The 25339-nt window shown below is 34.3% G+C and overlaps 1 protein-coding gene across 6 annotated transcripts in view; it reads left to right on the plus strand.

Annotated features, from left to right (window-relative positions):
• LIN7A (lin-7 homolog A, crumbs cell polarity complex component) overlaps window positions 1-25339 on the plus strand; it is a 245147-nt gene that overhangs the window by 15997 nt on the left and 203811 nt on the right. For 3 of the 6 annotated variants that reach the window (XM_081249927.1, XM_081249932.1, XM_081249929.1), the window contains exons 2-3: window positions 509-563; window positions 2423-2540. The gene's annotated coding sequence lies outside the window, so the exon portion shown is untranslated. Of the gene's footprint in view, window positions 1-508; window positions 564-1166; window positions 1492-2422; window positions 2541-25339 lie in introns of those variants that run through there. The other 3 variants (XM_081249928.1, XM_081249931.1, XM_081249930.1) reach the window with 3 other exon arrangements.

Consider the following 25339-nt stretch of genomic DNA (forward strand, 5'->3'; position numbering starts at 1 on the left):
CTAAGATATTTCTATTAGACAATTTCCTATCAGTGGAAAAAGAACAATTTGGGATTCTAGGGAGTCTGATTTAATGAAAAGCTATATTGGTAGTTAAAACTCATCAAATCATATAATGAAATGCTCATTCCAATTAGAGTTAATCCTCAAGTTATTTGAACTTATAAGATGAATATATTTTCTATTAGTAAACCAAAATTGTATGCTAGCTACCAGATTGATTAATTTTTAGCAATATAAAGTTTCTCATTCTTTAAATGCACAGAAAATGTTTGGTCATGATGGCTAACAAAAGTAGTACAAGTATTTCTGAAGTATTTCTGAAGTAGGGTACACTATTTTCACTTAATTATATCCAGAATCCAAACATCAGAATAACGAGTCTCTGTTATTCTGAAATAACATTTTTGACTTACTGATTTTATGGATGGATGAAATGTTTCTCTTAATTAATTCAACCTAAGAAGAAGTGAGCTTTTTACATTGCATTATATCTGTCATCTTATAGGTGAGAAAACTGAGATTCAGAGAAGGAAGGTAACTTCCCCAAGGATCCACAGCTGGTAAGTGAGGGTGCTGCAATTTGAACCAGATGAGATTGGCTCTATGGCCTGAGCTCTTAATGACTAAGTCCATTAACCAGAATTTCTCAGACCTGAGATCATGCAGACTGTTGAGAATGTATCTGTGGGTCCCTAAGGGTCTATGGACCCTAGATTGAGAAATACTATAATTAAATATTAAACACATATTTAAAATTACTACTCAGCACACATAAGCTTCATTATGTAATATCTTGGTCTAATAAAACCATAAACACAAATTTACATAGAAGGTACAATGCAGTTGCATGATGATAAAAGAATCTATCAGATGATCTAAAACATGTGTGTACATACATGCAAATCTATCTATCTGTCCATCTAGTTTTTCAGTTATTGAAGAGTATGGACTTGTTTGGGTACAAATAGGGAGTTTTAGTTTTCTTTAATTACTGCCTTTACAATACTGTTTGGAGCAGTTTCTAAACCTAGGTATGCAAAGCAATATAACACCAAGAATTTAAAAGGAATAATGGAGCAAGGATGTGTTCTTTCCTGAGACGGATGTAGCTGAGAATAAATTTGTAGAAGGGACTTCAAGGCAGGTTCCTCCCTTCTACCTTCCTCTCCCTATCTCTTCTATCCTGCTTCACAAAAGAAAGGCACACATCTCAAAAATCTCTCTGGACGTCAAACAAAGTGACTTCAAAATATTGGCTTAAGAAAACAAATCAGTGTCAATGGATAACCAAGGAAATATAAACCATCTCAGGACTTGGGTCTTTTTCTGTCTTACAGATATTTCTGTTAAAAGTGAAAAACTGGCATTTAAAATGGATTGGTATTGATAATTGTTATTTAAAGATCTCACCTCTTCCAGCTTTTCACATGGTCAAAGAATGTATCAATTTTCAGGGAGTTCCATAAGAGCAAAGCAAATAACACGTAGGTAAGAAATGTTAAATATCAAAAATAGCTTTTTTTCATGTATTTAAATATAAGTAGTTCTTTTAAGCTATTCTCAAGATTCATCCTTGGGACCTGTCATTAACTAAAAAGAAAAACTTTGAAGAGTTGAAGCAGTATAGGTTAGTGAAGTAGATCCTTTTAATGTAATTGGAATATTTTTTGAGATTACCAAAATTTTCAAGATACACTGGATAAAACCCACAGGCAAATTTTTTATGCTTTCTTTCAGATTTGGTATGTATTATTCAACAAAGTAGTTAAAACCTATTTTATCAAGTCATATTGTGAAATATTTAATTATTTAATCCTCCTCTTATTTCATCTTATGAAATGACTGTTTTCTACCTTTTATTAATAAAAAGTAAAAGTAAAGCTAGCCAGACTGGTTAGTTTTGGCAATAGATAAATTTCTCTTTATTTAGATACAAGAAAAATTTGATCACAATAGCTAGTAAAATAATAGAGTTCTTTCTGATTTTGTACAATGCTTTAACTATTTGAATGACAAGCATCAGAGTTTAATACATGTATGTACACACATTTAACAAGGAAATATTTCTAGGTAAATAAATGATTTATGAGCTGAGCTATGTATTACATTGCATTGTTAAAAAATAAGTGATGAGAAATAACACATTGATTTATAATTTTGTTTTATAGCTTATAAAATTGTATGAATTAATCTTGTCTTAAGAGGATGCTATCTTAATCTCATTAAGAATTCATTTCTAAGAAATTATTATATACTTGTAAAAAAATTTTACTTTTAGTTATTGTGTTTTGATGAACTGCAGATCCTATTGAAACAACTGGGTCCAGAAAAAATACATATTAAACGTACAATTATAGGAAATTTTTAATAAATCACATTTAATTTATATCCATAAACTAGTTCTCTTACCTCTGAACAGACAGGCATAAATCAACAAGTATGCTGCATAAGAAAACGTTCACCTGGGGAGTGAGATACAAGTGTTGACTTCTAATTTCTGGTGGTGGCACTCCTTGAGGTCTTCTCTCTTGGATTTGGTAAGCACCATTTCTTCACTCTTCAGGCAAGGAAGTAAAAATCCGTAGTTTCCTCCTTGGGTAAATAATTCACAACTTGAATAAATTTTGGTTCTCCCTATTTCCTGGGGTTCTGCTTAAACGGACTTGATGGTGGGATAGGGACTAGGGCAATAATCGGGAATGGGAACCAGCCATCAGGGAGCTAATAGCCTCAATTATTTTCAACATTCTTTTAAATGCAGAGAATTGATGCTGCTTTTTTATCAGCCTTGGGTTTTTAGTTGTTGAACTTAAGACAATAAGAACATTGCTACTCAGCTCACATACACAGAATGAAGCATAAATTTTTAAAATTATACAGTGAAATGATTGTAAAAACCACAGAATACATCCTCAGATCCAGGGGGGCTGAAGACCCCAATTTCAGGTTCTATAATCAGTATGCTTTCCAACTTTTAGACAGGTGCCATGTAAATCCAAGGTAGCCTGTGAACTGGAGATTACATTAGTCTCCATAGAATGTCTATACTACTGTTCATAGAACAAATTTCACTGAGATGTATTTTAAAAAATCAAAACAGATTTGACCATTTCTAAATAATCTACCATTTTATTTAGAAATTTCAGGAAAAATCATGATAAAAATTAAGATTATTATAATAAACATTGTAGGTTAAAATTCAGAACAACTTTTAGTACTTTAGTATCAGTTCTTTAAAACTTTATTAAAGAATAAACATACCAAAACTAGAAGAAAAAGGACATTTATAAAAATATAATTATCCCAATTAAATTATATTTTTATAGGGAATTCAATAATCTAGATGAAAAGAGTATTTTCAGTATCCACATATTTTCTAAAAATAATTAGCCAACAACATTGCTTTTTTTTGCTTGTTTTTGGTCACCATTCTCTAATTTATCACTGACGTAATCAAGTTAACATCTCTAGGGTCTGGGAATAGACTTCAACTATATGAAAATAAATGAGTTTTAGAGATACATCAAAGTCCTCTATAATGTAGATATAATAGAGACAAAGTATCAATATATTCAGCCTAGGAGATATTAGTAAGAATAAAAACATTTTTTTATAATAAAAAAATGGGAATATATAAAGAAACCCAGAGAGTTCCCAAGGGATGCTCACTAATCTTGCAATTTTCAACTTATACCACATTATCCTCTCAGGGTACCATTACACAGAATTGATTCTGGCCTCACATGTGGAAAGAAGCAAATTCTAAAGTTGATTTGTGACTTTTCCTCTATATCTAAACCAATAACTAAAGATAAAAACCATTCAAGGCAAGGCATATATTTGTTAATGTAATAGTATTGCCCAAGAACACAATATATTATTTCCACGTGTCATTATCTCATTGATAATAACATCTGATTTATTTAGTGGTCAATCTTTTGGTAAATACAACATCTGTAACAAATCTGAGAACCTGATAGTAAATGGAAAAAGTTCTGACCCACTGAAATACCTAGTATTCTAAGATTCATGCATCTTGTGTACTGGCTAGACCCTTGATTCAACATTAGATATAATGAATGCACATTTTTAATACTTGGGTGTCTTACTTCTCTATCCACATCAAATTAGGACGAGAACTGGAAGCTTCATTTGAGAATTTGTGCATCCATTCCACCAATATTTTTTTAAACTTCTCATGTGCTCAGCATTACACTGACAAACTAAACTGTTATTTAATAACTAAATAACAGTAAGAAAGGAAATAGAGAAGCAACCATACTAAAGCCAAGCATAAAACTGATGATTGTAAAAATGACTCTAAATTGTTAAAAGAAGAGCTTGATACTTTCTGTTTATGTAAGCAAGCAGGTAAATGTGTTTATTTTAGTAAAACATTTATTTTATTTTCATGTTAGTAGGATTATAACTTGAAATACATATTATTTAAAAGGTTATTCTTGATACTTAAAGAAACAATTTGTTATCTGAAATTCATTTATTGAAGCAATGTAATTCATAACAGCAGCAGGTGTATGCCAATAATAACAGGCAGTGTCTCACTGTTTCTTTAGAAACTTTTAGAATTTATTCTTATAAAAATAGTCACCTCTAAAGGCTGGTACATCAATTTAATAAGCTTCAGATTAATTTTGATTACATTATGTCTCAGAAAATAGACATTGTGAAACAAGGCACAGTCAGATTCCTGGAGAAACCACAGTGGTTATTCTCAATTGGCTATTTCTATTAGATACAGGAATAGCACTGAGAAGCTTTGAAAATTTAATAGTTTCTGTCCTTCCTAGAGGACTAAATCAGTAGATTGAAATGAAGTGTTATGCTGGATTTCAAAATAGAATATTGTGAATTATGTACACAAAATAATATTAGTGGTCATTCAGAAAAGCAATCAAGTGTTGCACATGTTAAACCAGCCATGTAGACTGACATGGGTTCATAAGTTCAGGGACTTCATAAAATACTGCTGTGGACAAGTAAACATTTAAATCAAAATTGAAAATACATTCCTCAGGTCTATCGTGTCGTGTATTTTTCAGTCTGAGCTACATATGCGTTATTACATTTTGTGATCATGTAAAAGCACAGGTTCCCAAAATAAACACAGTCACCTCCAATCAAGTTATTAACAACCCAGTGAAATTGAATTTGGCTAAAAACCAAAATTGGCAGTCTCCTCTCTGATCTTCTATAGATGTTCTTTCTTCCCTGTATAATGCATCCATTGTTTTAACCTAACAACATACATCAGTACTAATCGTTAACACAAACAGCTATGCATGACCATCCATATATTTTGACATGTAAAACTTACAATTGTTTCTCAGCAAATGTTTCATATTTTACTTGCCACCCACTGATTTCTAGGCTTTTCCCAGAAATGGCAGTTTTGAATTAATAATCCTACATTGTTACTATGTTTCTATAACAGCATTCTGTTAACAGTTCTTAGCACTCCATTATATGTAATTAGAGTTATAAGTGCAAATGAAATAAAAATAAAAATTCTACCAGATGTTTGATTCATCCCTTGGTAAAGCAATTGAATAAAATGAAAATCTGCCATCTGTTCTATAGATTAAAAATCCACATGTTTGTAACATGGCCTTTTGTAGCCTTTTGATAGCTATGATTTCCAGAGGAAATATATTAAGATAATTTTTTATTATACTTCTCAAAATATTTTGGATTCTTTGCAGTTTTATGAATTTATGATTCTTGATCTATATCAGTTTTTCCTTCCATTCCTTAATTTGTATTATAAATCATATAGGTGTTTTAAATCATGAAAATAGCTTTTAGCTTATTTTCTTGAATGCTAAAAAGAAATTAAAGAAAAATCTGTTTTTCTGGGCACTATCAATGAAATCTCAAAAGAATGAGTTTTTAGATCTATTACAATTGGGGAACATAGAGCTTTTTTTAGTAGTGATATTGTATAAAATCACCAGATGGCACCTCCTAGTCCCTGTAGAAGATTTCTGTTCTCTTGGTAAACAAAACATTCAAAAGAACAACAACAAAAATTACGCTATACCAAAAAGGAGGCGTTTCCAAGTACTGCTTATTTTTGTATTGTACTTCTCTCACTTGTTAGTCTCTTGCTTCCATTTTTACTGATTTCAAAAAATATTTATTGCCTATGTAAACTGTAAGGTTTACAGACAAGGAAAGGTCTAGAATCAACCACTAAAATTCTATTCTTGAAATCTCTCTCCAAGGACATTAAGCCCAGGGTGAATGTCAATTATCTTTCTAAAGCTCATAGTACAATAATAGTACTTCTGACTCAAAGCTGAACTTTGCTACAAGAGGCAGAGCCCAAAAGACAAAGTTAAATGTGCAACATCTAAACTGAGCTCGCTGATCAGTCTTCTTTTCCTCAGAATCTCAAGCTGTGGTTTACAAACAGCTTTCTTATGGGGTGTGCTGTGAAATACCAAATGGAATTTAACTTATCTATTACCTCAGGGCTTTGTTTACTTTCCTAAATGGAGAGCAGCAGGATATAAAGAAAGAATTCTGGAAAACTATACCATCTAGAACTGTTTCCCAACCACTCTTCTGAAGAAAAATATTGCTATGGTCCAATATATTGTAGAAATAACTGATTAAACAGAAATAAGTGTTTTTGTTTATCTGCTTCTTTGAGATGGCTCAGGACTTCTCCTATTCTAATGTGTCTGGTGACTCTCTCAAAAGGAAACATGGATTAAAGTAGTATAAACAGCTGTTGCACCCTAGCATATGTATTTTGTTGATTTCTTATCAAGATTTTTATTCAAATGAATATGCTTTGGGGAAAGTTGACCAGGCGGAAGGTAATATTAATCATCAGTTTTAAGGGATCAGTTATAAAATTTTCAACAATGTCATTAATGGTGCAATTTTTTGTTTGCTCATCCATTAATGGATGAGCAAATTTGGAATATTTTTTTATTCCAACTTCTATTGGAATAAAAGTTTTCTCTGCTATCCAAAAGTTGAGTGTTCCTGTGAAAACTTTGGAAAGCAGAAATGGAGTAAAGTGAAGAAGCAATTACCTGATGGCACATCTTGCTAAGGACACGCAAAAATAAATTGAGATAAAGCACAGATGCTCACAGACAGTTTAAAGCTTTCGTGGCCTGATGCTAAGATGCTGAGTGTAGTTCCTGGGAAAAGAGCTTGGAGGTGCCCTCTCGCTGCTGGGGGGTGAGCACTGCCTCTGTAAACGGCTCGCTGCAAAACAAATACTGAGTACTATTGTCCCATTTTTCCTAAAAGGAAAAATCCTCTTAAGATTTCTTTCAGTTAGCAAAAATAGGTACTAATGAGGGTCTTTTGTAAAAGTGAAGTGATATAAAGCAAACTTTCGAAAAGAGGGGGATACCTTGTATTCCATTTAGGTGTGATGTACGTCATCATGTGTTTTCTCAAAGAGAAACTTGGATACATTAGAAAATACCTGAGTAATTGACTGAAATTATCGCTTTTTATATAAGATGTGTTGATGCAAACTGACATGGCACAATTGTTTAAGAGATTTTTAAAAATTTTCCTTGAATCATACAGAATGTTGAAATATGAAGACATCAGTGGGACTATCTTAACAAATTTACCTCCCTCATTTTAAGGAAAGTCCAGGGAGGTAAAATAATATGTTCAAGTTTGAGTATTTTTTTAAAGCAAAAAATTAAGAGAAAACCATAGTAACCAAACAGAATACCTATGGCATAAATGAGACAAGTTTATTTCTCTTACATATCCAGGGAGCCCAAAGGTTTCCATCCCAGGCTCCTGTCTTGCTACTATGCTATAAAGGACTTCCATTCCCAAGGCCACCTCAAGGTCCCTGATAGCTGTTGGAGTCTCAGCATATAGAGGTACTCATTTTAACCAGCAAGAAGAGAGGGATTAAAAGGACCCTCTTTAAAAGCATTTTCTGGAAGTTGCACACCCAATTTTCCTTAGAGCTGTTAGCTAATATTTAGACATATGATCAGACCTAAAGGCAAGGAAGCTCTGTGCCCAGCTAAAAATTGAGAAGAAAGTGAGAATAGTGATTAGGAGGTAATTAGAAGCCTCTGAACTCAGGTAGCTAGTGAAGGAAGAACTTGTGAGTTAATTCAGCTCTTTAGAATTCCTGTCTTTTCTTTCTTTCTCACATTTCCACTTATTATGTGAATATACCCAAGGTTCTTTATTGTTACGTTCTTCAAAGTGTACTTCAAGTCTCCCCTACCTCACAAAGTTTTTTCTAACAACTACATCTCAAAATAATGAATTAACTCTCTAATTTTGATGTTCAGTCTATACCAGAAAGTCTGGGGTGTATTGTATTGTGGACACTTCGGTTTCTATGCAGCCTTTTTCCAACTGCATTACAAGTTTCAAGAAGCCAGGGAGTATAACTTTATTACAGTTTGTGGCTAGCCCTATTTTTTGATTTGCTGGATCCAGTGGCCTTTGAGTCCTCATCCTAATTTACTGGGTGTACCCTAGTCCTACCCCTTGGCTTCTGTGGCATCTCTCACCAACTCTTCTTAGTTTTAGAATACTGTGTACCCACAATCCACAGGAAAAGAGATCTCGAACTCTGGTCCCTCTCAGTGTTCATTTGTAGGATATTTTAGTACTGTCGAGGTTTGCAGACTATTGGCCTACAGATCTAGTTTGTAGACATATTTTGTTTGGCTCATATAAGGTCATTAAAAGAATGATTTAGTTGCCAACATTTAAAAATCGGAGATGTCACATTAAAAAAAGAAAATTAAATTTCTGGCTGCTCTTAAAAAATTGAAAGGTCTGGCATCATCAGGTCAACACTCCCACATGCTTAGTAGTGTCATCCCTTGTGGAAGAGACTATGCTTTGTGTTCACTAAATTTCATTTCTTTCCCTGTGTACACAACTAAATTACATTTCCCAATAAATTAGGTGTGGCTGTTTGAGTTCAATCAATCAAATGTAGATTTATAAGTTCAAGGAATGGCTGTTGAAAAAATTACCCATATGATGCTCAGTGCTCACTTTCTCACCCTATATGTCAGACTGATGCATTTTTACTTCCATAGTTCCTAATAACAAAAATAGATACATGAAATTTTATGTTTCTTTGTATGAACTCTCTCAAAATAGGCCCAATAACTATACAATATAGCCATCTTTAAATTTCATGAGAATGTTTACAGAATCCCAGTTAATGTTGATGTCATCAAAATATAAAATATATTTAAGTGATTTTCCTAAAATAATTCCTTTACCTGAAAACGTCAAGTATTTCCACATTTCTGTCCTTCTCTGTACTTTTTGAATCTATATCACCTAACTGGAAATTAAAATGTTAAAGATACAGTTGAAGTCACCTGGCTTCTTTTTCTCCAATCTTATTCACATCATTCTCTTTCCAGAAAGAACTATTAGCCTAAATTTGGAATTTATCATTCCCATGCACATTTAAAATTTATTATTATATAAGTAACAACAAGTTATATATTATTGATTATATATTATTATTGAGTTATATATTATCACATATATTATATAAGCAAGTATCAATAAGTTATATATTATGATTTGCCTGCTGTAAAACATATACATGCACAACACAGAATGCAATTTTCTTTTTCTTACTCAATGTTATGTTTTGTTTTAGAAAAAGAAAATGCATTTTTGTTAAACGTTTTACTTATTTCTTCCCTTTAAGCATTTAAACAGTTAATTAATTTGTGGAACAGCTAATCCATTCACATGGATTCCAAAGTCAGTAAACCTAAAACACTGTGGAGTTGAAAATCTCCCTCCCACCTCTGTACTTACAGCCACTCAGTTTCTACCCACCTCAGTCCCCCAAAATAGGTACCCATGGTTACTAGTTTTTTCTGTATCTTTGCAGACAAGTTTTATAGGCATAAATAAATGTTAGCATGCTATGCATTATTTTGTACATTGCTTTTTCACTTAATAACATATTGATTATCTTTTCATATCAGTGCATAAAGAGCACTCTTATCCTTTCTTTGTATAGCATCATGTTTTATTTCATGAATGAACCTCTACTTATTTAACTACTATTCTATTGATGTACATTTTGATTGTCTCTACTTTTTTAGCAATTACAAATAATGCCACAATATATAACACACGTACATAATTTTGCATGTATGAGTTATATCAGTTATTTATTCTAGCATAATAAATTAGCAGCTTAAATTGATAAATATTTATTATCTCACATTTTCTGTGGGCCCAGAACACAAGCAGAGTTTATCTAGATTCTTCTGCCTCAGTAAGTCTCACAAGGCTGTAATCAGGATTTGCCAGGTCTGTGTCTTCATCTGAAGGCTTGACTGGGGAAGGATCTGCTTTCAAGCTCACTCACTTGGCTGTTGTCAAGATTCAGTTCCTTGGACATTTTTAGACTGAGGGCCTCAGTTCCTCATGGACTGTTGGCTGGAGCCCTTCCTTATATCCTTGCCAGATGGACCTCTCCATAGGGCAGCAAACAACATGGGAGCTTGCTTCCTCCAGAACAAGGGCTCTATGAGAGAGTGCAATGTAAATAAAGAGCCACAAAGAATAAGAAATAAATTAGTAGATGCACATGCACATGTGTGTTTGTATATGTGGAGGAAGAGGCTGCCAGGGGAGAGGGAAGTAGAAGAAGAAAGCAGTGGAGCCACAGATGGGCATGAGAAGAGAGCACTCAAATAGCCAATAGATGTTTGCTGGAAAGCACTGCAAGACAATAACAGCCAGAACTGACACTGGGGGGAGTTTTGGCATGCTTCAAATGTAGATAAACACAAGAGCTTGCAGTAAGAAAGCCTGAAGGAGTGGGGACAATCTAGCTCTCAGAAGGCTTGAAATTGACCTGCCAAAGACAACTTCCAGGGCAGGGCCCAGGGAGGAAGTCAAATTTAGTGTAACATAGATAACAGAGAGGAAGGAAAAGGTAATAGTTGTGGAGAGAGTAGAGCCAGGAATGTCAGGAAGCAAGTTACTACTGGAAATAACAGAAGAGGGAGCTCTGTGAAATAAAAGAACCAATCAGAATCAAAGCTTCCTTTAAAAATTCAGGAAAACTAATTTCACACAAAAATGAGTAAGAGAAAAATAATGTGTGAATCCCATACGTAGAAAGAAAAAAAGGAATAGAAGAATATCTACACAATTAAAAGACCCCAGAAAAGAAATACAATAGATAGATAGACAAATAAATATTAAAACCATGCCTCATATTTCAAAGTGAGCTAAAAGATATCAAGAAAAATACATAAGAAATAAACTAATAAAAATACAACATAAAATCAGAATTAGAAAAACTCAGCAATGACCTGACAGAACTCAAAAAAAATCAGATTTGACTTTTTCAATGCTCTTATAAATATTTTGTACCTGTAACTTGGAACACATGTGCTAGAGTTTCACTGAGGCATATGCCTAGTTGTGGGATTGCTCCATCAAGGTGTGTGAACATCTTCAAATTTGCTAAATATTGCCAAATTGCTATCTGTAATAAAATGGTTATGCTAGTTTACATTCACACCAATATCTTAGGAGAATCAACAGTTCTGTATATATTACCCACCTTTTTACTGTCAGCCTGTTTCAATTTTTCCAATCTATTGGGCATGAAATGGTATCAAAATATTATTTAAAATTTTATCTCTGTGCTTACTAATGAGGTTTAGCATTTTTAATGTAATTTTTATCAAACTTTCTCTGAATTACCTGCTCACATGCTTTTATCTATTTTCTTCTGGGTTGGTTTTGTTTTTCTTATTGATTCATAATAATTCTTCTATTTATTTTAAAAAACAGTTCTCTGTTACATGGATTTTAAGTATTTTTTTTAAGTTTAAGTACATCTTTTTAAGATATGTCTTTTTAGTTTACAATGTCTCTTTTCAAAACAAACCTTGTAATTTTAATATAGTATATATTTCAGTACGTTTTCATACATAGTTAGTGGTATAATGTTTTTGTGCTTTTTTTCTCTCCTACACCAGTAATGAAAATGAATGTCCTATACATTCTTGAACACTTTATAAAGTTTTGCTTTTACATTAGAGTCTTTAACCCATGTGGAATTTATTTTAGGTGTAATGTGAGGTATGGTTCTAATAGTTTATTTTTGTTATATCAATAACCACATTAAAACCAATTTTCACTAATACAAACAATGCTGCAATTGGCGTGCCTATGCTCATGAGCACGTGCTTCTTTCTGGTAGCACCTAGAAGTGGAGGGACTGGGATGAGAAGCATGCACATTTTCTTATTCAATAGCTGTTGAGAGATTATTCTCCTAATGGAATTTTTGAATTGACATTCACCAGTGAAGTTTGAATTCTACTTCCCTATGAGTGTCATCAGACATTAATTTGAGCCAATCTGATAAATGTTAATTGTATCAGTAGTCATTTTACAAAGATTTTTTTCTTTCAATTTGTGTTCTTGAAATATATAATCACTTGTTCAAAGTGGACTATTTTCTGAATTTGCATAATTTGTGAATCCCAGAGTATTTGTTTCAGAGTGATAAGCAAATATCCCCAAAGAAGGTATTAAATAACGATTCGTTCCCTGTATTGTTACCTTGTATGTAAGACACTATCTTAAAGATGATCAAGGAAAAGGAATTTATAATTATTTATTTGAATTTTCTCATCCCCATGCTTTAAATATTCATACTACTGCTACTAACTTATAACTGCATGAGCACTTGACAATTTTAAAGAGTTCTAGCATGCATTTGGACAAGAATTTAAAACTCAGAGTTTCTCATAACTAAACATTAATAAAAGTGATAAAATGTTCTTTTTTGTGCTAATGAGTCACTCCCGGTTTTTTAGCTACCTATTATTTTGTTTCATCAAAAATGTTTGCATATTTATATCAACTTTCTGTTTACCCTTATTCATGCCTGAGTGGTGTGTCAGCTGCAGAAATAGGTTTAATGAGTTTCATGGGGATACCTCATTCCAACAACAAAAACTGGAAAAGAAATAAAACACAAATGCCTGCATACTAATATGGCCCCTTGTTAGAACCAATCTCAGAGTACAAGGTGATAGATAGTCCTTACACAATATACATCTCCTTTAGAGAGGCCTTTACTTTGAATTTGGCTTTCTTTATGTAATCTCCTACAGACACCACACTAATTCTAAATATATAAACAACAAAATACCCAAAGGTAGAGGTTACAGTTACTCTACCCTGAATATTGTATTTCTCTGCACCTGCTCAGGTTTTATAGACTATTGCTTTGTTCTGCTGCTTTGTTTCCTTCTTTCTTTTTTAAGAACGATTGTGGTTTATGATAGAAACCGTTCCCATAAAAATAAACATTTAACTAATTAGCATTCTACACAGACATCCTATTTCTTTGAAAGAGAGCCTTAATTTACTTTGGTGAAGATAATGCATTATAAAGCACCTTTTTTACATATTTAATATATGCTAGTAGTGCTAGTCTATTGGGACAGCAAGCAAAGTTAATTTAAAAGAGTAAAATTTAAAGTTGGTCTATGAAGCACATAAAAAATGGAGAACTAAGGCAATTACTCATGCTTTTCAGATTAAAAATTCATATATATATATATATATATATATATATATAAATAAAAAGAGAAAGATTTTGGATCTGTATAATTTAGATGTATTATTTTTTGTATAGTTCCTCTGTGTGTGTGTGTGCATGCATGCATGCACGTATGTGCATACACAGAAAAATACATGGAATTATAATCTTGATATTCTAATGCTCATGAAAAATTTGATCTTAAATTTTACAGTAAACATTAAACAAAAGATTTGCAAGGAACCCTCCATTTTTTAAGCCAGGTGAAGTTTTTGAAGCAATATTAACCAGTGGTATTTAGAAGGAATCCATTAACTTGTCTGAAACACAGGGGGAAATATTGTTTGATTTAGTTTTGATCACTTTGAACTATATTCAGCACTTTAAGATGGATATCTCTAAATTTCCCAATTTCCTTGGATTTCAAAGAGAATAAATTTCACTCATTAAAGTGGAAAAGTCTTGATTCCTCCACACATAAAAAAATACTCTGATGTGGTGCTTAGCTGACAGTGAAGAAGGAGATAGGCAAGAGGGACAAATAGGAATAAACATTAATGACTAATTTATGCAAAACACTTTACACATATATTTATATTATTATCGTGGTTGGTGCTATCTCTTGTAATCCACTCATTTCATTAAAAATAAAAAAGAATTCTTCTTCTTTTTTGGCAAATGACCTGAGAAAAGTTAGCAATTGCTCAGTTTGCATGGTTGGTATCAGAGTTGGGATCAGAATTGAGGTTTGAACTTTATAGTCTGTATGACTACAAAGTCAATATCCTATCCTATCTAACACACCGTGCAACAAGGAAAAGTACACAGTAAATTTTGACTAAGGGTGATAAGATGTGCAAATGTGTCCAGTAAGAGCATAAGTGTGCTCTTAATTCTCTTCTGTGTTGCCGAGAAGGAATTAATATGTGCCAGCACCATATACCTAAGGAACACAATTGTTTGGAGAAAGTTCAGATATTAGATACTACTACTAACAGCCTCTATAGTGATACAGAATTTACAAAAATATTTTATATGATTTAGATACCATATATTGAGGGCCCCCTTATGCCAGTCATAGTCCTATTATCACATTTCATTTGTTCAATAAGCCAGTGAGTGAAGTATTATTAACTAATCTTTGTAGAAGATACTGAGGTTCAAAGACTGATCAATATCATAGAGCCCTTCAGGGATTTATCAGAATTTAATCTAAGGTCTCCAAACTTCTCATCCTCTAAACTTATACTCTTTCCACTGCTCCAAACTAACCACTCAGTACATCAAACAGAGAAGGCACTCAAGAGCCCAACAATAATTCCAAGTTCGAGAAATGGAATAATTATTATGATTGTTCATACCTTCAAAATTCCTTTTTTATACAGAGTAGTCCAACTCTTTGGATTCCAAAACATCCAAATCATTATCTCAGTCCTTTATATAACATTGCCCCAAGAAATTAAGTAAACAAAACAAACAAAAAAACCCAAACAAAAACCAACCTCACCATCAATTTTTTTTCAATTAGATGAAGAAATAATAAAGAACACTTCTTTAAACTTTCTTGAATGTGATAATAAATGCTACAGTGTTTTCAAACATCATTTAGGAAGCCATCTATTGTAACAGTTAAACACTATAGCTGTAGAGTTCTGACTTCCAGAATCCAAATTCTAGTTCTAGAACTTATTAGGCGATGACATAGCAAATCTAATTTTCTGCATGTATGTAATGGGGATAATAATACATCTGTGAATCATTTAGGATGCTTGATTATAAGTTTTAAAAAAACTACCTCCCCAAAATTTAAATAACCAAAATAAATGCATTTAGCTCATGTAAATTGAGATTTCCAAAGTTTCAAGAATGCTTTGATTGCAGCTCCGGCTGCATTTTTCTAAGGTTGTGTGCCAATGTTGGCTTACTTTGGACTAGCCAAATGTCTGCAGCAGTTGTGAGCCTCCCATCTCACCCTGTTCCCTCCAGAGTTAAGAGAACCCTGCTTTTCTCACAAATGTCAAATATAAGGCCTTCAAACGTCATCTGGATTTAATCATCTAGAGGCTTATGCCTACCCTTTAAAATCATTTATATAGCAGGAAAAATGACAAAGAGTGCTCTTACTGGTGTAGGCCAATGTATAGATTTGGGGCTGGGTTCAGTCTTAAACAGACCACATAGCAGCTTCACTGCAGGGAGAGAGAGAGAGAGAGGGCAGCTGAGAATGTCAAAATCAATGTTCCCTGCAGCCTGCCTTATAGGGTGAAAGAAATCATCTATGTAATGCACCCAGCAGAGCTTCTGATACACAGTAAAGGATACATAAATGTAGATAATATTATCCTTCTAATGTTTTTACTTTATTTTTATTTGATTTGATAATTTTATTAGTAGGCAATAGAAAATATTGAAGGAAAGATTATATACAGTATCTTAAAAATAATTTTTGTTCTAGAATATAATTCTATATAACTAAATTAGACTGTTGTTACTTTATGTGCTGAATTTGGGCTTAAAAGAGAAACAAATCATATATCTTGGTTTAAACAATTCTTTGCTCTCATCCTCCTTCATTTTTTTCCCATGAAAAATATTTATAAATTAAATCTTTCAGCGACAGTTAATTTGGCAATAAAAACTACACTAGTGTAATTTCATTAACTAGCCTATTGGTTCTCAAGCTGCATGTATTCGCGATACACTTTCAAATGCACTAATTTTGGCTGAATACTTAAAGGGATTAAAAGAAAATGGGTGATTTTTTTAAAGCGCACTTTAGAAAATTGAAGGAAAGAAAACCCCTCATTTCACAGTTTTTCAGCTATCCTCTTCAGAGCTGAGCCACAGTGTTGTTTTATTTTCTACTCTGACCCCACTCTTGTGAACTTGCAATGCAAAGTTTTCACATGTTCTGATAAAAATGTCATTTCTCTTTTCTTCACCTTCCCTTTCCTTTTACCTCTTTTTTTTTTATCATAAGAGATCACCATACCCAGGTTTCCGTAATGATAATAATAGCTAAAATTTATTTAGTGCCCATTATCTCCCAGAGACTGTTTTAAGTTTTTGTATATGCATTAATTCCTTTAATCCTCAAAATGGTGACATTTCTTTTGAAGGGTTATTATGGTCCTTTATGCAGTAGCACACATGATTATTGCAAACCCTTGAGTACATCTATCTTTTATTGTAATATATGCTTTAAGGAGTTATTTTTGTAGCTTGAATAAATTACTATAAGCAAGGATGCTTATATAGTCATCCCTTAACACACAGACACTCACACACACACACACACACACACATATCCGTGCTACGTGATAAGTCTCGAGCTCTTGAACTAGCATGGGTCTCCAGGCACAGGACCCCCACAGTTCTTGAGTTTACAGCTTTGAATTCATGCACACTCAAAGACTGCCTACCTGTCTCTGAATCATAGATTCAAGTTCCTGTAAGACAGAATCTGATTGGCCTATATAGGGTGAAGTGTCCATAAATGATTGACTCAGCTATATCTGGGAGGAAGAATTTTATAGGTTGAAAGAAGAAGGAGAAGGAGAAGGAGAAGAAAGGGGAGGAGAAGGAGGAGGAGAAAATATATCATAGACTCATCAGTTTCTGCTATTAGTAATAATGTCCCTGATAAAAGGAAGCAATTTTATATCAGTGCTTAGTGGGATTGGAGGAAATGGGGACATACAGAGATCAGCAGAGGCTGGACAAAGGAAAAGGAAAGATACCTTACAAGCAGAGTTCCTTAGCTTTATGTCTAAGGATCTGAGTAAGTGCTTTAGTAATGAGCATGAGAAATATATGAATTATTTATAGTTATTTAATTGTGTTTAACTGCACAGCACACTTGGTTTTCTCTGCAGTGTGAGTTGAATCATTCTCATTCAATTTCTCATAATTTGAATCAAAGAAACCTTCCTAGTATTATTATAAAGTTATATTGGAATAGAGACTTCCATCAGAAATTATAGTTAAGATTCTTATACTTAGGGCAGATCACATAGTTAGCAAAATTTGTATAATACTGCAGTAATGATACATTCCTGTCTGCAAGTATTCTGCCATTATACCTACTGTTATTTAAAATGTTATTTCTACAAGAAAAGAAGTGAAGGAAGAATATAAAGACAAAACAAAACAAAAACAGAAGTGCAATAATCAGTTCCCTGGACATGATGCCTCTAGAAGTCTCTTCACATCATTTCATAGAGAGTAATTTATGCTATAACTGAGTTCTGTTCAGAAGCTTTCTATGAGCCCCTGTCGTCTTGTTTGACCTTTCTCCCCACTGTACTGAAGAACACCATAGTTTTCTTTAACATGAAGAACCACAGGTTTTCTTCCAAGAAGCTTACTAGTCAATATCCATAATGTCTGTCCCCTGAGAATATTAACATGTAGAGGAAAAGAAAGAATAAGACCCTGAATTATCAATTTAAACTTAATCTCAAATCAAGAATCTGAATTTTACCTCATATCCAAGTTCTTGTAAGTAAGAAAACATTTGGTATTATTAGTCTTTTAATTTTAACAATTCCAGTTTTTGTGCAGTAATACCTCATTACAGTTTTAATTTGCATTTCCCTAATGACCAATGACGCTGAACATGTTTTCATAGTTTTTGGCCATCTGAATCTCCTCTCTTTGTTTGCCTTTACATTTTCCCCATTTATAAAATCGAGATCTATGTTTTTCTTATTGATTGATTTTCTTAATCTTGTTGATTGGTTTCTATTGAACAAGATGTATATTATTCTGAAGACAAGTTCTCTGTTGGATGGATGTGAGGCAGTTATCTTGTTCCAGCCACTGGCTTATCTTTCCACTCTCATAATAGTGTCCTTTGTGGAATAGGTATTCTTAATTTCATAAAAACCAATTTATAATTTTTTCTTTCAACATTCACTTTTTGTGAACTGTTTCAGGGACCTTTGCATACCTCAAACACCTGAAGACCTTCTCCTATATTTTATTTTGGAAGCTTTATTATGTTACCTTTTATATTTATATCTATGGTACATCTCAAATTAAATTTTTAGAGATCAAGGTTTATCCATATTATTTATGAATATTCAACTGGCCCAGCACCATTTATTGAAAAGACTGTTTTTGTACAACAAACTTCAGTGATGTTCTTATCACAAAACCGATGAACACACATGTGAATCTATCTCTGAACTCTCTGTTGTGTTTCCTTAATCTATATATCTATCTTTGCACCAATATCACGTATTCACAATTACTGTAGATTTATGTCTTGATGTCTAGAAATATAAGTAATCCAGCTTTATTCTTCTTCAAGATTTCCTTGGCTCATAAAATTCTTTACATTTCCTTATAAAGTTTTAGAATTAGCTTGTTAATTTTTATTTATTTTATTTTATTTATTTATTTTTAATAAATTTATTTATTTAGTTTTGGCTGCATTGGGTCTTTGTTGCTGCCTGCGGGCTTTCTCTAGTGTGGCGAGCAGGGGCTACTCTTTGTTGCCGTGCATGGGCTTCTCATTGCGGTGGCTTTTCTTGTTGCAGAGCACGGGCTCTAGGCGCAGGGGCTTCAGCAGTTGTGGCGCACGGGCTTAGTTGCTCCGCGGCATGTGGGATCTTCCTGGACCAGGGCTCGAACCCGTGTCCCCTGCGTTGGCAGAAAGACTCTTAACCACTGTGCCACCAGGGAAGTCCCCTAATTTTAATTTTTAAAAGCTTCTGGTGTTATTGGAATTTTGTTGAATTTGTAGATTAATTTGGGTGAGATTTAAAATTTTTAGTGTTTTGGGTTTCTATTGCTGCATAACAAATTACCACAAATTTAGGGAATTAAACTGACACTCATTAATTATCTCATTTTCCATAATCCAATGTCTAGGCATCATTTATCTAGGTTCCGTACCCAGGGCTAGGGCTCACAAAGCTGCAGTCAAACTGTTGGCAAGGTCTGGGGTCTGATCTGAAACTCAGGGTCCTCTTTTAAATATTCATTTCTTTTTCTTTTCTTTTTTTTTTTCTGCACAGAGCACATTATTTGACTAATTGTTGTGACAATTATGGTAGCATCACAGTTTGGCTAAGTCCTGCTCCAGATGTAAAATAAATTGGAGAGTAGGGGATGGGATGGCTAGCAAGAGAGGAGAAATGAAGAGACAGCTAAATAATCCAAGAAGAGAGGAGGGCAAAAGAGGAAAGGAATTTACAGCAAGAAGAAATATATAAGCCCTAGAGAAAGCAGCCCATCAAGAGTGCCCTAAATTAAACACTTCAAGCAGGTAAAAGCTGGTTGAGATTTTTCAAATATGCATTTGGTAAGTCAGGCCTGGAGGGTGGAGTAGTTAAATAACCAGCGTAAAACAGAGAAGCCAGATACCTTCTAATATAGGAGGGGCCACTCCATCGAGGGATGGAGAAGTTGGGTGGAGGGATAACCAGGTTCCTGCTGGCCCTCCCTCACCCCCTGGTCTTGTTCTTGGATGAGTTTAGGAGTGAGCAGGTGGGAAATGTATTACAATATGGTTTTGACCCAAAGTTTCATCAACATTGGCTTTCCCCTTTGGGCTAGTCCTGACCCAAGTTGAGGTGCCCCTAATCCAGCTGGCTCTTCAACCTCACAGTTTGTGCATGTGAGAAACTGGCCCCAGGTCTATGTCAATATTCTGGATCAACTCAAAGATAAATTTCACCGGGGTCTCAGGCTTAGACTGAGATATTATTGTTGATTCCTTGGATGCTCCTGAAGCCCTAAGGCTGGAGGTGGACTGGGTTGAGCCAATAGATGCTGGTGGTGAGGCTCATATAGTGTCAGCTGTCTGTGTTACAGTAGTAACTACAGTAGTAGTTGGGGGCCAAAACTGACTTCCAGGTATATGAACTACATAATCTGGTGGAGCAGTTGGTAGCCCAGGGCTTGGTCATCAATGAGGCTGATGAGCAGGGGTCAAAGTCACTCAACACATGGAACCAGACACAGTCATCAGCCACAGTGTTCTTAATGAGCTCTAGGGTCTCCTGGACTGTCTGTGTAGGGTGAATCTGGGAGTTCATTGTGGCCTGAATCACTGGGGGGAATAACATTTATTTGACCCCTGCATTAAACATGGTAAATGCTGTGAAGGACCTTACCAGCTCATTGGTTATGTGATTTCTCTCCATTAACCTAAGGCCCGAGTCTCCCTCTACTTGAGATCTGCCTCAGGGGCCCTCAGAGGCCAGGAATCAGACCTTGACCATACAGAAATCTGGCAGCATAGAAATCTGGCAGCTTGCTTCTTCAAGACCAGGAGGAAAGAGTCTCTGACTTCTTCCTTCTTTGCTGTCTAAACCCTTTTTAAATGGCTCATGTGATTAGCCAGGCCCACTCAGGATAATTGTCCTTTTTCTTAATAATTAGGGACCTTAGTTATGTCTGTAAAATCCCATCACCTTTGCCATATTCTGTAGGTTAGCAGCAAGTTAAAAGGCCTGCCCAGAGTCAGGAGGGGGAGATTACACAATGGTGTGAACCATTAGGGCGCTTTTTAAAATTCTGCATGGTACAAAGTAGTGAGTCTTCCAATCCAGGAACATAGCATTCTTTCTGTTCTATTTATTTTTGTTATTTTAAACTTGTCTCAACCATATTTTGTAGTTTTAGCAATCTATTGGAAGATTTATTTCTAGGAGTTAGATTTTTTGTGCTATTATAAATGATATTTTATTGTTATTTTCTAATTCTTGTCTACAACATATAGAAATAAAATTTACTTTTGTATATTAGCTTTGAATCCTGATAAATTTACACAGCAATTTCTACTAGTTTATCTGTAAATATTACTAGATTTTATATATATATACACAATCATGTCATCTGTTTCCCTTTTTCCTCCCAACCTTTATACTTTTTTAATGCTTTTTGACCTGGACAGAACCTATAGTACAGAGTTTAATAGAAGTGGTAATAATGGCATTGTTGCCTATTCCCAACGTAAGGAAAAAACATTAAATATTTCATCATTAAATGTAATGTTAACTATGAGTTTTTAATAAATATCCTTTACGCAATTGAGGAAGCTTACTTCCACTGCAATTTGTGGAAATTTTTTTTTATCATTATTGAGTGTTGAATATTGTCAAATGACTTTTCTGTATCTATTGATATAAATTATTTTTATTCTTTATTCTCTTAATGTGATTAATTATATTGATAACTTCTCTAATATTAAACCAAACCTGCTTTCCTGAAACAAATCATAGTTCATCATGATAACACATCATATATTTTTATATTACTTTATTTGACTTGCTAATGTTTAGTTAAGGGTTTTGCTTACATGTCACGAGAGATACTGGCCTGTAATTTTTCTTTCTTACATTGTCCTTGTCATGTTTTAGTATCAGATTTATTCTAACCTCATAAAATACATAGGAAAGTAGTCCCTCTCTTTATATGCCAAGGAAGGTTTTGTTTTGTTTTGCTTTGATTAATATTATGTATTTTTTATTTGTTTAGAAGAACTCACAAGTAATGGCTGGCATTTTATTTTTTGTGAAGATTTTAAGTTATAGGTTCAATTTCTTCCATAGATATAGAACTGTTCAGAGACTATTTTTTATTATGTCACTTTTGGTAAATTATCTTTCTTAAGGAATTATTCCTGTCATTTATCCTGTCCTCCTTCTGTGTCAGTCTCAGTCCAGGCTTCTAGAATCTCCACCCTAACTCAACTACCAATGGAGAGTAAGTTAATTCTTGACATAAATTCTTCTGAAGCTGTTAGGTAAGCTTAGTAACTATTAATTAACTAAAGAGATTTAGTTGTCTAATTAACTAAAGAGATTTATTTTTTACCAAGTATAAAGAGATACGGTTTTCAATTTATACCGTTGTATAAAGTCAAAGAAGAATCAGGCAAATAAAAATTGCCTGATTTTGTTCATTGGTTGGTTGGTGTTTTCACTCTCTTGGTTTGTTTTGGGTACTCTTGGAAGGGTGTAGCAAGTTATTGAGGGATTAGTGAGGGATCAAATGGAGGGCTTGCATGCTCAGACAAGGACAGTATTCTACAAATAGAGTTGAATATTCTGAGCTGTGCGAGAAGCATCATCAGAGTTCCCACACCAGATATACTGTGTTTGCTCTGAAGCCCAACAGAAGGCTTTCCCTTGTGTGCGTTTTGATGCTTTCCCCCCTCTCTCTGCCGGTGTAAGTTCTTGTTGATTCTCAGCTGACATGCCAAATACTCTTTCCTCTTACTGCTAAGCATCCCTTTGATGGTCTCTCTCTAGACCTTAGTCCCTCATTATCCATAACTTTAAACTAATGCTTAAATGGTTTACACCATGTATTTTCTTATGCCAGTGTGAACCTGAGTTTGTGCCTAAAACCCAAGGAAATAGATCTGTAACCGTTTAATATAGAGGTGCAAATGTACGACCAGCTTTCTCTGTAAGTATCTACTTGGTGGTCTGATGGAAGAGAACTTTGCTTAAATATGCTATAATATTGAGATTCCATCACTTAGGTATTCACCACTTTGGGCCCTCAGTGTTAAAATCCATGTATTTTTCACTGGGTAGGCTCCTACCTTACACTGCCCTATAGTGAGGAATCATTTGAAAACTAGTCTTAGCATTAGTGGGCAAAAAGAGCTCCTGTGTCGGGCTTCCCTGGTGGTGCAGTGGTTGAGAATCTGCCTGCTAATGCAGGGGACACGGGTTCGAGCCCTGGGCTGGGAGGATCCCACATGCCGTGGAGCAACTAGGCCCGTGAGCCACAACGACTGAACCTGCGCGTCTGGAGCCTGTGCTCCGCAACGGGAGAGGCTGCGGTAGTGAGAGGCCCGCGCACAGCGATCAAGAGTGGCCCCCGCTTGCCACAACTAGAGAAAGCCCTAGCACAGAAACGAAGACCCAACACAGCAAAAATAAATAAATTAATTAATAAAAAAAAAAGAGCCCCTGTGTTCCAAGGACTTAGAAAAGATATCAGTATAATGGAAGGAGGAGCCCAGAATGAAGATTAAATGTTTGGGATGCAAGAAGATGTCTTCCTATAGATTCTTCACACATTTACCTATGGTTGATTTTGTCAAAATATGTTTATTTTGCAAGTGGGATCGAGTGAAAAACAGATACTTTGATAAAAGTTACAGAATATATTTTTAATTCTTTCATATGGGTTATTTAAATGCAGAGAAGAGTTATTTCTCCTTTTCTGCCATATTTGGAAGGGTTTTCAGTTAAACAATATCTCTTCTTTGTGTATAAAAGAATTTTTTCTAAACACAGGAGATGTGTACAGACTGAATAAACTATGGGAAAGAAAAAGATAAGACACATAGCTTATCTTCTGGCAAACTCTTTGCATTTTCCATTAAGCCCTTTTTACAGCAGTTTCAGAACTTTTGTGAATCTAGTATTAGTATCATGAAACTTTAGAGCTGATAAAGACAACCTAATTTACACTCCTCATTTCCCAGGTGACGAACAAAGATCTCCTAAATCCCAGTTCAGAGGTGATTCCACAACATCAAAATGCTGTTGTCTCCTTACATATTTATTTTCATTTATAATTGTTTCAGGAATGGAACTGATATACCTGTAAGAGAATAATGTTCAGATTAGTTAGCATATTGGAGTAATTTTTGAGTAAGTGCTTTAGACAAAGCACATTGTTTTAGTACATATTTTGTTCAAACACTGAGTAGCTGTTTTGCTTATTTTCATGTCATGTGAAGATGCTGAAATGACATTATCAGTATTAAAGGCATATAAATTAATATGAAATCTAGTCAAAATCTCTCCTTGGCTAAGTGGACTTATCATAAACAACACACATATCATTTGAAATTTCCATTTTGAAAAAGCATAAATCCAAGCCTTCAAGAGAGAAATATTAACAAATAGTCTATCTTTAATTAGAGTTCAAATAACTTACACTTTAAAGCATGAAACTTGGGCTTCCCTGGCGGCACAGTGGTTGAGAGTCCGCCTGCCGATGCAGGGGACACGGGTTCGTGCCCCGGTCCGGGAAGATCCCACATGCCGCAGAGCGGCTGGGCCCCTGAGCCATGGCCGCTGAGCCTGCGCGTCCGGAGCCTGTGCTCCGCAATGGGAGAAGCCACAACAGTGAGAGGCCCGCGTACCGCAAAAAAAAAAAAAAAAGCATGAAACTTAACTAAAAATCGTTATTTTCAGTTTACTCAGTGTTTTTAATCTTATGCAGTGCTTTAAGTATTGAGTGTCCTGCAGCTCTGCTATCCTTCTATTCATTAAATGCATGATTTTGAACAAAGAACTGACTCCTTGAAATGCATGTTGTTGCATTTCAATAAGTGAATTTCTAAGTAGATCAAGAAAATGAACTTAAATTCTTCTGACTTAACGCAGAATAATTTAGTGCTACACAATAGAGAACTAAAAAACCAGCTTAGTCACTTGGAATTTTAGGAGTTATATTAAGTAAGAATTACTGGGAGGAAATATTATCATAAAGTACATAGACATAGATATTTAAAATTATTAGATTTATAGGGAATTCCCTGGCGGTCCAGTGGTTAGGACCTCACACTTCCACTGCAGGGGGCCCAGGTTTGATCTCTGGCCAGGAAACTGAAATCCTGGAAGCTGCATGGTGCAGCCAAAAAATAAAAATAAAATAAAATTATTAGATTTATAAAATTACTAGAACTATAAAATTTAACTAATTATAAGAATGTTTACTTCATTATTTAGAGAGACCCTATCTTGAGCAATATTCCCTCTGC

The sequence above is a fragment of the Mesoplodon bidens genome (genome assembly GCF_964165515.1).
Source record: "Mesoplodon bidens genome assembly, chromosome: 11".
Lineage (NCBI taxonomy): Eukaryota > Metazoa > Chordata > Mammalia > Artiodactyla > Ziphiidae > Mesoplodon > Mesoplodon bidens.